A 15,520-nucleotide genomic window follows, 5' to 3' on the forward strand; every position below is an offset into this window, starting at 1 on the left:
CCGTAATTTGATAGGTTTAGGTATTCTTAGATTACTTTATATGTTTGGTCTCAAAAGATAGAATAAGAGTCATTAAACTAAAGTAAAGTATTAATTTCAAGACAATGGCTAAAGTAACGTTGAATAAAATTATAATCTTAAAGATATGCGATATCTAGGACTTTGAATTCCTTATTAACTAATAATAAAATATCATTAAATTAAAAATAATAAAATTTTATGTTGAAAGAAAAATAAATAGTAGAAATGTTTTCTTCGTATAAATATTTCATCATGAAAACTAACATGGATTTGAATTTTTTTTGTTTTTTTTGTTTTTGTTATATAGTGTATCTTACTTTTGTGATCAACTTAAATTTGTTTAAAATAAATAATTAAATGTTCTTAAAACTTAAATATGTTCTTATGCTTTAATTTTGTTTAGTAACGAATTTCAAAACTTTATATTTATAAATGACTATCAATAGATATATGGTCACTTAATCCCTAATATTGAATTATCTTAGTCGTAGCATATTTCTTGTGTGGATAAAAGAAGAAAAATATATATACCAATAACATAATTTTCAAAGAAATATTAAGTGGATATAATCTTATACTATAATAATATTTTGGTACTTCATAAATAAATATGTGAAATTATAAATAATAACTGAATATTTTTTGTGATGATTGGAGTTGATAGGAAATAACGTGCAAAGTGTATTATTAATTTATAAAAGCACCAATATTAAATCAATGTCATAAATGATAAGTTTTACAATTGTTAAGGACAATGTATTTGAGTTGGAGTAGATATTGGACCTCCGATCCGAAGTTGTGCTTGAAGTTCCAGTACGTGAATAGGAGTCTTTAACCTGAAGATCTACCTAAAGACTCCAAGTTAGAGTTGAATATCTAGAAATCCGCGTCTATGAGTCATAGTTTATGCTAATTAATTCTTCAGTTTTCTAACTATAGGATTTTATACTACAAAAACCACTCTTTTCTTTTCTCTACTAATAAGAAACTTAGAAGACAAAAATTATATTACAAATTAATGATTGGCTAGCAGATCAATTTTTGTTTGGTTAGTTATTTTACAAATTTGATAATCTGCATTGTGTAGGATAAGGTATGAGTTTATTTTTCCTATATCTATTTCTTGTGATTTATTAATTACATTAACTTATTTTTCATGAGGTGTTGATTTGTGAATTGATATATATTTATTTATGATTTGTTTGGATGTATTTTTTTATGTATTACTTGATTTTTAAAGAAATATTATATTTTATTTAAATAAATAACTAAATATTTTAAAATTGATTGATATTCTTTGTAATGTAATTTGTTTAGTAACGATTTTCGTCACTTTCGTATTTGTAAATTGATAACGTCCAAATCCACTTCTCACAGAGAAAGTGTACACGGTCGTATGCAATATAATTTACCCAACTATGAGTCGGGGTCGATCCCACAGGGGACAATATACTAGGCGATTTAAACAAGTAAGGAATTATCACCAACTACGCTAAGCCAAACACTTTTTCAATATTTGTTTTTTTTGTTTTAACAACTAACAAATATAAAACTAACTAGAAAGCGGGTAAAATGATCAATGGCCACAAGTATAGATAAAAAGGAAATTACGCTCAAGTAACGATCCAATGTATTTCTTGATTTTACAACTAAGAGTGAGTTTATGCTAATTAGATAATGATCTCTAAAATCTCATCAAAAGTCTATCGACCAAATCAATGAATTTCACTCTAAGTTTTCTCAAGCCTTAGAGTGTGATATTAAGCACAATCATTATAATCTCAAGTAACTTTTCTATCTCTAGCTCAAGTTATTAGATGGGTTTTAAAGCCCCAAATTCTTGTTAATTAATCTTTCTCAACCTCAATCTTCCTCTCCAAGCTCAAATCGAAGTAAATGGGCGGGTTTTAGGGTTTGCTAATCCCATTAAGAAACATTAAAGAACAAGATTAATTAAAACAACAAAGTCAATTCATAGAAATAAAAATCATTCAATACATAAGCATAACAAGAGATTTCATCCAACTTTGCAAATGAATGTTTTCATAAACAAGATTAAAGTGATGGAATAAAATTCTACACACTTAGATATACAATACAAAGCAAGGAATTGAAGAAGGGGTTAAGAAATTTATCATTAAAGTGCTCCAATCTTCTCCTCCAATGGTGTTGTTGATGAACCCTAGTCTCCAAAGCTTGTGTTGAAAATGGCCAAAGATCATGATTTTTGCCTTCAAGTCTTCCTTTTATAGTTGCACAATTTTCCAATAAAAAATAAGACCAAAACAACCTCATATTTTCAGATTTTACAAAACTGTCCAGATTTTGCAAATCTGTCCCGTTTTTGCAGTTTTAGCCATTTTTGTCATTTCTTCAATTTGACCTCTTTTTGACTTGTTTTCACTTGGTTTCTTCCAAAGCTCTTCTCAATCATATGAATCTATAAAATGGAAGTAAACGACATTAAATGCCCTATTTTCTCAATTAAAACATAGCAACAATCTAATATTAAAGAAGAAATAAGTTGGTTAAATACCAACTTATCAAACCCCCAAACTTAAACTATTGTTTGTCCTCAAGCAAATCAAATCATACAATTTCCTTCAAAGGACTCCATTCATAAGTGCACTAACATAGTACCAAGTCAAAAAGTCTACTTAAGCACAATTACATGACTTTGATTGGTACCACCAATTAATCCAAAACATATGAATCACCAACTTCTTCTCAAAAACTTCATTTTCATTTCAAGTGCTCAAACACCAAGTTAATCAAAGTAGCAATCAAGTCATGACACTAAAGCTTCACAATTTGCCTCATTATCACAAAACAACTTTCTTTTGTTCATTCCTCTCAATTGGAAAATGGAACAAATTCACAACTTAAATTCTCATGTGCCCTCACTCTCAAGAGAGAATCCCACACTTAGAAAATGTAATTCAAAATACAAATGTGATATCAAATGGAAAGAATTAACTCTCTTCTCTCACAAAGATGTTCAAATGCACAAGTAGTACTATAAGCTTGCCCTTCATGTATTTCTCCACTAATGTAGACACACTTGGTTCAAAATCAATTAGGACTTAAAGGGTTGCAATGTAGGCTTTTGGTTAAGGTAGGACATAATTTGGAAATAGTGACTCAAAAACCTCCCTAAGTACTACAATTTTCAACAATCAAAGCACACTTTCTTTAAAACTTTTCCACCATTTTCTTCATCTTTTCATTTCACCACCTAGTCTTCCCATTATTCCCAACTCTTTATTCTTCCTTCATTTTTCTTCATTCTTTTTGTTTTTGTTTGTTCTTTTTTTTTTTTTTCAAAATTTCAAGGAAGACCACTATTATTTTTTTTTTTTTTTCATTTTCACCTTTCAAGCAACTTCCACATCACACTTTACCAACCATCACCCCCAAACTTAGGCTTTTAGCCTATGTTTACACTTTCAACGCACTTAAGGAGGTAGGGTATCAAAAGATAGATCAATGAAGAATGGGATAAAGCTTGTAACATGGTTGTCAAAGAAAAGGTTAAAGGCTCAAAAGGGGTTGACTAGGGAAAATATGCAAGGATAGAAAATATAAGGCACAAAAAGGGTCCAAGGAAGGCCTAACATCATTTTCCAAATCATGTGTAGTCTAGGATTTCACCTTGAAACTCATTCCGAGCAAGTTCTAGACCACAAATAATGCAAAAGAACTCATAAATAAACCTCACCGCACATGGCACATGAAACTCAAGTAGAATATGTATCCAAGAACCAATTGAAACAAATGAACTCAAAAAGTCACTCATATCCTAAAGAGACTAATTAGTGAAAGCAATAGCCAAAAATTGAGTCTAAAAGTCACAACAAGAATCCTTACTTCAATTGTTTTCTTTTTTCAAAAATCAAGAATTCATATGCCAAGGTTTAAATGTGTTGGTATCAAGCAAGCCAAAATTGGCCAAGGAGCAAAAATCACATCCCAATGCCATTCCTACAACTAAACTACTAAAAACTAAAGAAGCTAGTAATAAAAAAAAAAAATTAAAAAAATCGTACTAATATAAATGTCATTAAAAAAATACCAAAATAAAATCAATCTACCAAATTATCATCCATCATGACATGTCACACCCCATCACAAAAATATTTATCAAAATAAATCCTCCCCCAACTTAAAATGTTGCATTGTCCTCAATGTAACTAAAAAGTGAAAACCAAAGTTAAGAGAGACTCCCTGAAAAGATGGCGTGTCACGACCCATTTTAGCCTAGGTCATGCAGGCACCTACCATTCCCACCTCGGTAGCCGAACCCTTAACTTAACGTTCACAATCAATAAATATAATAAATGACGGAAGAAGTAAATGACGTAAGTCTCCCAATATAGTATAATATAGATAAGTGCGGAAGTAAATGAATCCACCCCGGTATCTGGTCTGGTCATATAACAGCATCTAAATCCGAATAACTCTGGTCTGAATAATAATACATAAAATGTCTCAAATCATGTCTTGAAAGAAAAGTAAGACATAAAAAATAGAAGAGTCTTCGAGGTCAGCGGACGCCATGCTCACCCTCGAAAACTCAAGTAGAAGCTGAGGAGTCGATCAGCCACGAGTCAGAGAAGTAGATCCGGCCTGATACTCTGCATTCATAAAAGAATGCAGCAAGTGCAGGTCAGTACAAACAACAGTACTGGTAGGCATCATAGGCCGACTAAGCATAGTTAACACAATTCAGAAAATAACGCAGATAAACAAGTAGAACAATCACGCATGAAACAATATAATCGTAACCGAGTATCCATCAACACCTATGTAAGTATCTAACCCCAATATAACAAGTCTGAGTATATCAAATCCTGGAACAATCAACATAATAAAATCATCAACACAATCCATCACAATACAGTCATCACGACATCTCACTCAAATCATAATGCAATGCAATGCAATAATGGTATGAATGTGATGCCATGCCATGCTATGCAAATGAGATGTACACATGTACTCCGAACGAAAATATCGACGTCTCGGCAGCACAACCCAGTGTGACTCGCGAAGTTTGAGTGTCACCCGTCCCGGATCTTTGCCAAACAGACAGACGGGACCCTGGCTAATTGCTCATAGGGGGAGCCTCATCGGCACTACTCTGGGGACCCGCGGAGCCCATGCAATATAATTGAATCCGGGATAACATCGGAAACGGCCATGCACAGCGATGCCCGAATATAACCATCGGACATCGGCCTCCTCACAATCACTCAAAAAAGTTGTCAAATATCGGTTTCATAAATCAACGATTCCGGAATTGAACCTCGGACATCGGCCTCCTCACAATCACTCAAGTAAAAGAGTTTAGCAAGTATCAGTTTCATATAAACAATGATTCCGAAATAGATCTTCGGACATCGGCCTTTTTCACAATCACTCAAGTAAAAGAGTTTATCAAATATCAGTTTCGCTCAATCAACGATACCAGATCATCACCGGATATATCGGCCATGCATGATAATATGAGAGAATGCGTGCAATGCATATGTCAATCATTAACAAGTAAGCTCAATATCACAAGTACCTCAACGGGGTACGCCAACAATATATCACATCACAATACCAACAGTGGGTATGCCAACATATATCAATAACTCAAGTACCAACAGTGGGTACGCCAATAATGTATCATAGTACAAATACCAACAACGGGTATGCCAATCCTATCCCAAATCAGGACAACAAGCGACATTCGCTATCTACCAACTACACATGGCATCAAGCCAGCACAATTAAACAATCAAACACATATAACGGGGTGGCTAGTCCCAACACACATCAGGGCCCAACCTAAGGCAATATCCATCCCAACTTCACACCCGAAGGTTCACATGCAGAAGCGTATCTAGCATGTTAAATGGGGGTTCAATTGAACCCCTAACTTCCGACGCGGAGCATAAATTTATATTTAAAAAATTATTAATATTGTAATAAATAGTAGATTTGAACCCATAACATTAAAAATATAATTAGTCTAATGCTAAGACTCTTAGGATTGAACCCATAGAATTTAAATTCTGGATCCGCCTCTGTTTACATGTTGTCTCCGACATCATAATCTAAATATGTGATTCACTATACTAAGTCTCACCAAAGGTAAACTATAACCTACAGTCACCAACTGCAACACCAACAAGTCACTCTATCGCCTTGCCCTTCCTACGAAGCTCGAACCAAAGTAGTCTAAGAATAATCGAATTCTAAATTAGAAATCATGAATAATGATACTAATATTGCTATGATATCAATTAGGTCCAATTTAACCCTAGAAATTGGGGAAACGGGCCCACCCCTGGCGAAACGGGAAATTCACGGGTAAAATACCAAATTGAATCCTAGGTAATCATAACCCACTCATTAATTGTTGATTTAGCTCAAGAATTATCCCCAAATCTGATTTCTAGTAAAACCCCAAATTGGGTATGAACCCTAATTCCCCAAATATGAAATTCAACATTAAGAGTGGAAGATATGGGGTTACTAAGCTTAGATTCGTCACATTTTAGTATTAACATCATTAATTTTATCAATTATAACCCTAGGGAGAAGTCTCCGAAAACCCTTCTTCAAATTCTACTTCTAAGGGATTGAAAAGTGAAGGGATGATTCTAAGATGATAATGATTAAAGAGAAGTAAGTGATTAGACAAAGCTTTACCTCCAAGAAATTCCTCAATTTATCCCCAAGAACAGCCTTCTCAAGCTCCAATATTGAGTTATGACATAATGAGGGTCTAAGTCTTATTTTAAGACACATTTAATGAAATTCCCCTGCCCGTGGCCGCCACGGCGAAGGGAGTGCCTTATTTACGCGCCCGCTGCATTGCGCGTCCGGAACACCCATTGCGGCGTACGGAACACCGCTGCAGTGGTGATGCCCATTTTACTCATGACCGCCCCAGCGGTCACTACACCGCCACGACGGTACTGCTGGGGCTGCTCTGGTGTCGCCGTTGCGGGCACCAGACACCAGAAATCCCCAAATTCTCTAAGTCTTCCATCGAATTTTCGGGTTATTCCCGAGGCCATCTGCTCATAATCCAACCACCTAAACCCATACAAAAATACGCTACGAACGCACTCGTGGTCTCAAAATTCCCAACGGAGGTCTCATTGACCGAGTCAACCACCGGTGCCTACTTCCCATTTCCCATCCCAAGTCCCGAAATGCACCAAAATGCATTGGGAACCAAATCAATCATACATACAAGTTCTAAACAATCATCCGGACCTCTCGGAGTTGACAAAACTCCAGAAAAGGTCTGTTTGCCCAAAAGTCAACCTCGGGTCAAAATGAGTCAATAAACGCTCGAAAGTGGCGAAAGTGTCAAAAGGACTATAACGACCAAACGGGTCGTTACATGGCGTTAGACTGACGTAGCAACTTTGTTTCTCTATTTGGATTAGAAAGTTTGCCTTGAGCTTGGTTTTAGCAGCACCTAAGTGGAAGCTCATTCACAAACCATGTTATCATCTAGAGACACCAAAAATTCCTATAAAAAAAACATCACTGACCTGCACACAACCACAGACCTGGTTGTTGGTGGCCTGGTGTGATGAGTGGTGAGGAGTGGCGAGAGAGAGGGTCAGGAAACTGTGTTTGTGTGAAATAAAATGGGAGAGAATGGCCCTAGTGTTTTAGTAGGACAGACATGGACCAAAAATAAAGGACAAATGAATGATCCAAAATATGTTGGGCATCCACTTAATTCCTTAATTCCACCAGAGAGGGATTCTAAAGCAGCTCCTTTGTGCATTTTTTTTTTCACTGTGAGACACTCTAACACCTCAATTCATGTCCAAATTAATTCCACAAATTATGAAACTTGGTAGATTAGTCAAGAATAATAAAATAAAATATTTTAAAAAAGAAAATTTCAAAACGACTTAAAATTTTAAAAACGATGGATTAGTTCCCACCAAGAGCCACATTTAATGTCGTGGCACAACATGAATAAACTTTACACTTTTCTCTCCACTTTGAAGATATGAATTGTCGCCCAAACTTTGAATCAAGACTCTGATGATGCTTGTGGGGTGGCGGTAGAAAAACAATGAGGCCAACTTTTGGGTATCGCATTTTGCACTTTTTGGCCTTTAAGTGAAGGATGTCATTTTGTCATCTTGGCATGGAAAACTTCAAAATGAAAACGCCTTGTTCTTTATCTCCAAAATCCTCCATAGGCTCGGTTAATTCAATTTCATGTCATCAACCAAGCACAGTGTTGAAAAATGGTTAGAATGTGGTTCAATGCGCCCAAATTCCAAATTTGCCTCATCTTTGACATCCTCACCCAAAAATGAACTAGAGTCTTCCAAAATCATTTCATGAACTTTTTTATGCAACTTTAGTATCATTTCTTCAATCTCGGCATCTTGCATTATTTTTGGATTGGTCGGTTGGCAATTCACCATTAGCTCTTGAAAATCATTTATGACCTCTTCTTCAATTGAAACCATCTCAAAATTACATTCCATGGCCCTTTGATATTGAGCATCACATGCCTCAATCTTTGCATTCAATTCGGCCTCCAATTTCTGGATAGTAATTTCAAGTAGCTCCACTTCTTGACTTTGCTCAACATGCATTTTTAGAAATTCTTCCATCATCCATGAAATGCTTTCACGATGATCCCCATAGACTTCAAGTTGTTGAGCTTGATTCATTAGCCAATCTTGGCTCAAAATTTCCACTTTGTCAAGTTTTTCTTCATTGTGAGAGTCGTCCAAAGCTTGTAAAAATTCTCCCATGGTGAAATCCATGTTTTGAATAGTTTTATCATCTCCATATTGAACTTCTTCCCACCATTTGGCCATAACTTGCCCATATTTTTCATTCCTCCCCACTATGCTATTTATTAATTCCTCAATTTCTTCTTTTTGAGAATAGGAGATTTCTTCTTTAAGATTTTGCTCTTCTTTTTCAAGTTGAACCACTTCTTCAATTCCACAACTCTCGTCATAGTCGTAAGAATTTTCGGGCTCGTCTTTTAAATTTGAAATCTCTTCTTCAACCAATTCATTTTGAGGAGTCAACACTTCCATGACAATTGAGGAATTGGCATTCTCAAATGAATCATTCATTCTTTTCATAGCTTCTCCATTTTCTAAAATGGATTGTTGGACTAGTTTTCGCTCTTCCTCCATTTTAGCTTCCCGATCTAAGTATGTTTGGAGCATTGCCATGATGCCTTCAAATCCGGCACTTTGTCCTTCACTTGCCATGTCATTGTCCCTATCAAACTCAAAAGCACAACTAGCATTTTCGTTAGAACAACTTGGGGGAGGGAGAGCAAAATAATTGGGACAATCACCCCAATGTCCACCTTGACCACCACATATATCGCAAATATTCCCATCATAGAATTGAGACGGTGCACACATCTCTCTACAGGGAGTATTTTCACAATCTAACCAAAAGTGGGGTCCTCCACAATATGGACATGGGTCGTCAAAATATGGGTTGCAACCATCAAACCCATTTTCATTCCATGATGCCATAGTAACACAAGTAACAAAAATAAATAACAAAAATAAAAAACTAACAGAAAAAAACACGAAAAATCACAAACACATATTCACAAGTTTGGACCAAAGCAAGCAACCTTAAATCCCAAACTAACCCAAATACACCAGATTATTCCCCGGCAACGGCGCCAAAATTGATAACGTCCAAATTCACTCCTCATAGAGAAAGTGTACACGGTCGTATGCAATATAATTTACCCAACTATGAGTCGGGGTCGATCCCACAGGGAACAATATACTAGGCGATTTAAACAAGTAAGGAATTATCACCAACTACCCTAAGTCAAACACTTTTTCAATATTTGATTTTTGTTTTAACAACTAACAAAGATAAAACTAACTAGAAAGCGGGTAAAATGATCAATGGCCACAAGTATGGATACAAAGGAAATTACGCCCAAGTAACGATCCAATGTATTTCATGATTTTACAACTAAGAGTGAGTTTATGCTAATTAGATAATGATCTCTAAAATCTCATCAAAAGTCTCTCGACCAAATCAATGAATTTCACTCTAAGCTTTCTCAAGCCTTAGATTGTGATATTAAGCACAATCATTATAATCTCAAGTAACTTTCCTATCTCTAGCTCAAGTTATTAGATGGGTTTTAAAGCCCCAAATTCTTGTTAATTAATCTTTCCCAACCTCAATCTTCCTCTCTGGAGCTCAAATCGAAGTAAATGGGCGGGTCTTAGGTGTTATGTCCCGTATCTTTACATAGGGACATTATAAAGCTAAGTGCGACAAGTTAAATACAAAGCGGTTTTAGGGTTCCCGGTAAGGGTTTTCACCTCCCGATTTCGTTTCTATGCACAAGTTTCCTATGGATTTCGTTTGGTATAAGAAAATTATTGGAGAATAAGGATCAATTGACCAAGATTGGATGACTAAGTGAGATTAAGAACTTAATTACACCATTAGTGAAGCCTAAGTGGCCGTGTGGGCCCTACTTGTGAATTGGCCAACTATTATTGGCTAAAGGCTTGGGTGGGACACATGTCCACCTTGTGGATTGCATATAAAAGGGAAATTTCTGATTCACAATTCAGTTCACTTTCATTTCAACATTGCAAAGTGCAAAAAATTTAGTGATGAGAGAGAGGCTCTGAAGCTACAAGCTGGCCGAGAACACCCTCCTCCAAATTGATCCAAAAATCTAGTTTCTCCATCAAATTAACTCCTCATCAAGTGTATAAGAACGTGTAGAAGTTGTTGGGAAGAGACAAGGAGGTGTAGCATTCAATAGAGTTGAAGATTCGGCCTAGGTTGAAGGACAAGTTGCAAGGTAAGAATGATCATTGTTCTTGTGTTGTATGATGATTTGAATGTATAATTCATGCATGTTGTTGTTGGATTGTCGTTGTGGTTGAACTTGAGGGTGAGCCGTGAGCTTGGTGAAGCCATGGTTGGTTCCATTTTGCATGTATTATTGGTAAATAAATGAATGTCAACATGCAATTGAACAAAAATTGTAGAAGTTGGTTTATGATGTGCATGTTAGAATTGGGCTGTTTTCTTAAAGTTTAAATGAGTCATGTGTTGTAGATTTGAATGGAATTATGTTTGGTTTTCTTGTACATGTATTGGAAATGGATTGAAGGTGTTGTAGTGTGGATAAATGAGTGAAAATCATGGAGTTGTAGGGATGGGCATTAGCCGCCGCAAGGGGGCGTTTTGGGAGTTTATGGTATTTGTTTTGTGCCAAGTTTTGATTGTTGTTGTTATGCACATTGTGGTATATTGCATGTATGTTGAATATGTGAATTAAGGTGTTAATGAAACAAATCATGTTGAGGTGTATAGGCAGGTCCAAAAAACCGTGGACTGTTTTGGGTACTAAGTGAAGTAATGTTGTTGAATGTTGTTATGAACATGTAGTAAAAGTGAAATGGTATTGTTGTATGGGCTGTTTGGCCGTGAGTTGGGACTGAATAGAATGATATACAAGCTGTCCAAAGTCCCCTAAGTCATGTTAAACAAGTTTGGAATGATATAAGAAAGAATGATTAGTAATGTTAGCTTGTAGCACTAGTTGGTTTGTATGCGAACGAAACGTCGTCTAAATGTTTGAAAAGGGATTGTGAGCGTCGAGTGCGTGTTAAAATCCTTTGTAAACTAATTGTAGCTCTTGATATCTTGATATAGGATAAGTGTTGTTGGGCAGCAAGTACAAGTTATTATACGACTAAACGCTAAAGGTACGTAAAACCTACTCCTTCCTTCTTTTTGGCATGTTCTAGACGTAAGTAAGATATAATCCGAGCCTCGGGGTAACTCCACTCTCTAACTCCTAGTATGACATGTGATTGTTATTCATCCTTAATGTTGAAAATGTTGGAATGGTCGAGTTATGATCTCGCTATCTATTACATGATTGACTTGTATGTAACGTATAGGAGTTCTTTTTCTTAAAAGGAATTGCATAGGTATGTTGGGTTTTTATCAAATGTAACATGCTAGGGTGATACGTGCATAATCGTGAAACGTTCCTTAATGTAGTTTATGATGGTAATTGGAAAGAATTTAATGTGATTAGTGTCACGATGTCGAGGCTCGATTTAGTTACTATTCATTGAGTCTCAAAGATGTTTTTACTTTTATGTGGTTGCTTATTATTACGCTCGTGCTTACCCTTGTATATCCTTCCACCGAGTCCCGGCCGGGTACGTTCTCGTGCGCACAACTATTATACTATTCACCGAGTCCCTCACAGAGGGCGGGACACGTATATATATATATGATGATGATGATATGATGATATGATGATTTGGAGATGGAGCCGGGAGGGCATATATTCCTTATTACCGAGTCCCTTACTAAAGGGCCGGGACACGAATATGTTTATGTTTATGATGTTATGATTATAAATACGAGTCCCTAAAGGCGGGGGCACGTATATGTTTATGGTTATGATGTTATGACCGCAATTGCCGAGTCCCTCACTGAGGGGCGGGACACGTTATATATGTTATATATAGAATGATTATGCAGTTTGATTATAAAACACTATATTGATATTGATATGAGAACGATACAGATGAAATATGTTCAAAGGCAAGTTTTTTTGAAACTCTGATTGTTGCATTGAATCCTGTTCACCTTGTCATAGATACGATTCTCTTTACTTTGTTTCATGCTTTATATACTCAGTACATATTCCGTCTTGACCCCACTTTCTTTCGTTTCATCGCCGAGTGCGGACGCTCGTTTCGGAGATCCGCCCGACCTAGGATATCTACTCGGCTATTTCGAGTGCTCCTTTGTTCCGGAGCATAGTTTCGTGTATAGCCTTTTGATATGCTCATATGTTGTCGTTCGAAGTGTACGACGGGGCCTCCGTCGTCATATGATGTCGTTGTCACTCTTAGAGTGTCCGTGGTCATGTGGAGTGTGTGTAGTTGATGTTTTGTTGTGTGGACATGACTTGTGTTTGGGCGTACCCGTTTGTAGTGGCGGCCTTGCCGGCTTGCGTAGATATATGTTTACTATGGCGTTGTGCGTGAAGGTAGCCTTCTCGGCTTATGTTTTGTTGGGACGTTCCTATATATATATACATGACGGCCTTCTTGCTTTTTGTGCGATATTAACTGTTAAAGGTTGTAACTCTTCAGAAGATAGGTAGCTTTGATATGCATACGTCTTGTCTTTATACTCATATCAGTTCGTTCATGCTAGTAGTATATGGCTATAGATAACAGGTGTATACGAGTGTCCAGCTCGGGCACTAGTCACGGCCTACGGGGTTGGGTCGTGACATTAGGGTTAGCTAATCCCTTAAAAAACATTAAAGAACAAGATTAATTAAAACAACAAAGACCCACTTCAATAGAAATAAAAATAGCATAACAAGAGATTTCATCCAACTTTGCAAAATGAATATTTTCATAAACAAGATTAAAGTGATGGGATAAAATTCTACACACTTAGATATACAATACAAAGCAAGGAATTGAAGAAGGGGTTAAGAAATTTATCATTAAAGTGCTCCAATCTTCTCCTCCAATGGTGTTGTTGATGAACCCTAGTCTCAAAACTTGTATTGAAAATGACCAAAAATCATGATATTTGCCTTCAATTCTTCCTTTTATAGTTGCACAAGTTACCAATCAAAAATAAGACCAAAACAACCCCATATTTTCAGATTTAACAAAACTGTCCAGATTTTGCAAATCTGTCCCATTTTTGCAGTTTTAGCCATTTTTGTCATTTCTTCAATTTGGCCTCTTTTTGACTTGTTTTTCACTTGGTTTCTTCCAAAGCTCTTCTCAATCATATGAACCTATAAAATGGAAGTAAAAGACATTAAATGCACTATTTTCTCAATTAAAACATAGCAACAATCTAAGATTAAAGAAGAAATAAGTTGGTAAAATACCAATTTATCAAACCCCCAAACTTAAACTATTGCTTGTCCTCAAGCAAATCAAATCATACAATTTCCTTCAAAGGACTCCATTCATAAGTGCACTAACATCGTACCAAGTCAAAAAGTCTACTTTAAGCACAATTACATGACTTTGATTGGTACCACCAATTAATCCAAAACATATGAATCACCAACTTCTTCTCAAAAACTTCATTTTCATTTCAAGTGCTCAAACACCAAGTTAATCAAAGTAGCAATCAAGTCATGACACTAAAGCTTCAAAATTTGCCTTATTATCACAAAACAACTTTCTTTTGTTCATTCCTTTCAATTGGAAAATGGAACAAATTCATAACTTAAATTCTCATATGCCCTCACACTCAAGAGAGAATCCCACACTTAGAAAATGTAATTTCAAGAGAGAATCCCACACTTAGAAAATGTAATTCAAAATACAAATGGGATATCAAATGGAAAGAATTAACTCTCTTCTCTCACAAAGATGTTCAAATGCACAAGTAGTACTATAAGCTTGCCCTTCATGTATTTCCCCACTAATGTAGACACACTTGGTTCAAAATCAATTAGGACTTAAAGGGTTTCAATGTAGGCTTTTGGTTAAGGCAGGACATAATTTGGAAATAGTGACTCAAAAACCTCCCTAAGCACTACAATTTTCAACAATCAAAGCACACTTCCTTTAAAACTTTTCCACCATTTTCTTCATCTTTTCATTTCACCACCTAGTCTTCCCATTATTCCCAACTCTTTATTCTTCCTTTTCATATTATGTTGGCTTGATGTCGTGTGTAGTGGGTAGATAGCGAATGTCGCTTGTTGTCCTGATTTGGGATAGGATTGACATACCCATTGTTGGTATTTGTACTAGGATACATTATTGGCGTACCCACTGTTGGTACTTGAGTTATTGATATATGTTGGCATACCCACTGTTGGTATTGTGATGTGATATATTGTTGGCGTACCCCGTTGAGTTATTTGTGATATTGAGCTTGCTTGTTGATGATTGACATATGCATTGCACACATTCTCTCATATTATCATGCATGGCCGATATCCGGCGATGATCCGGTATCGTTGATTGAGCAAAACTGATATTTGATAAACTCTTTTACTTGAGTGATTGTGAAAAAGGCCGATGTCCGAAGATCCATTCCGAAATCGTTGTTTATATGAAACTGATACTTGCTAAACTCTTTTACTTGAGTAATTGTGAGGAGGCCGATGTCCGAGGTTCAATTCCGGAATCGTTGATTTAAGAAACTGATATTTGACAACTCTTTTGAGTGATTGTGAGGAGGGCGATGTCCGATGGTTATATTCGGGCACCGTTGTGCATGGCCGTTTTCGATGTTATCCCGAATTCGATTGTTGTGCATGGGCTCCGCGGGTCCCCCAGAGTGGTGCGATGAGACTCCCTTGTGAGCAATTAGCCGTGGGTCCGTCTTCTGTTTGGCAAAGATCCGGGACGGGTGGCACTCAGACTTCGCGAGTCACACTGGGTTGTCTTTCTTGCCGAGACGTCGAAATTTTCGTCCGGAG

This window comes from Lycium ferocissimum, unplaced genomic scaffold (assembly GCF_029784015.1).
Source record: "Lycium ferocissimum isolate CSIRO_LF1 unplaced genomic scaffold, AGI_CSIRO_Lferr_CH_V1 ctg5710, whole genome shotgun sequence".
Classification (NCBI taxonomy): domain Eukaryota; kingdom Viridiplantae; phylum Streptophyta; class Magnoliopsida; order Solanales; family Solanaceae; genus Lycium; species Lycium ferocissimum.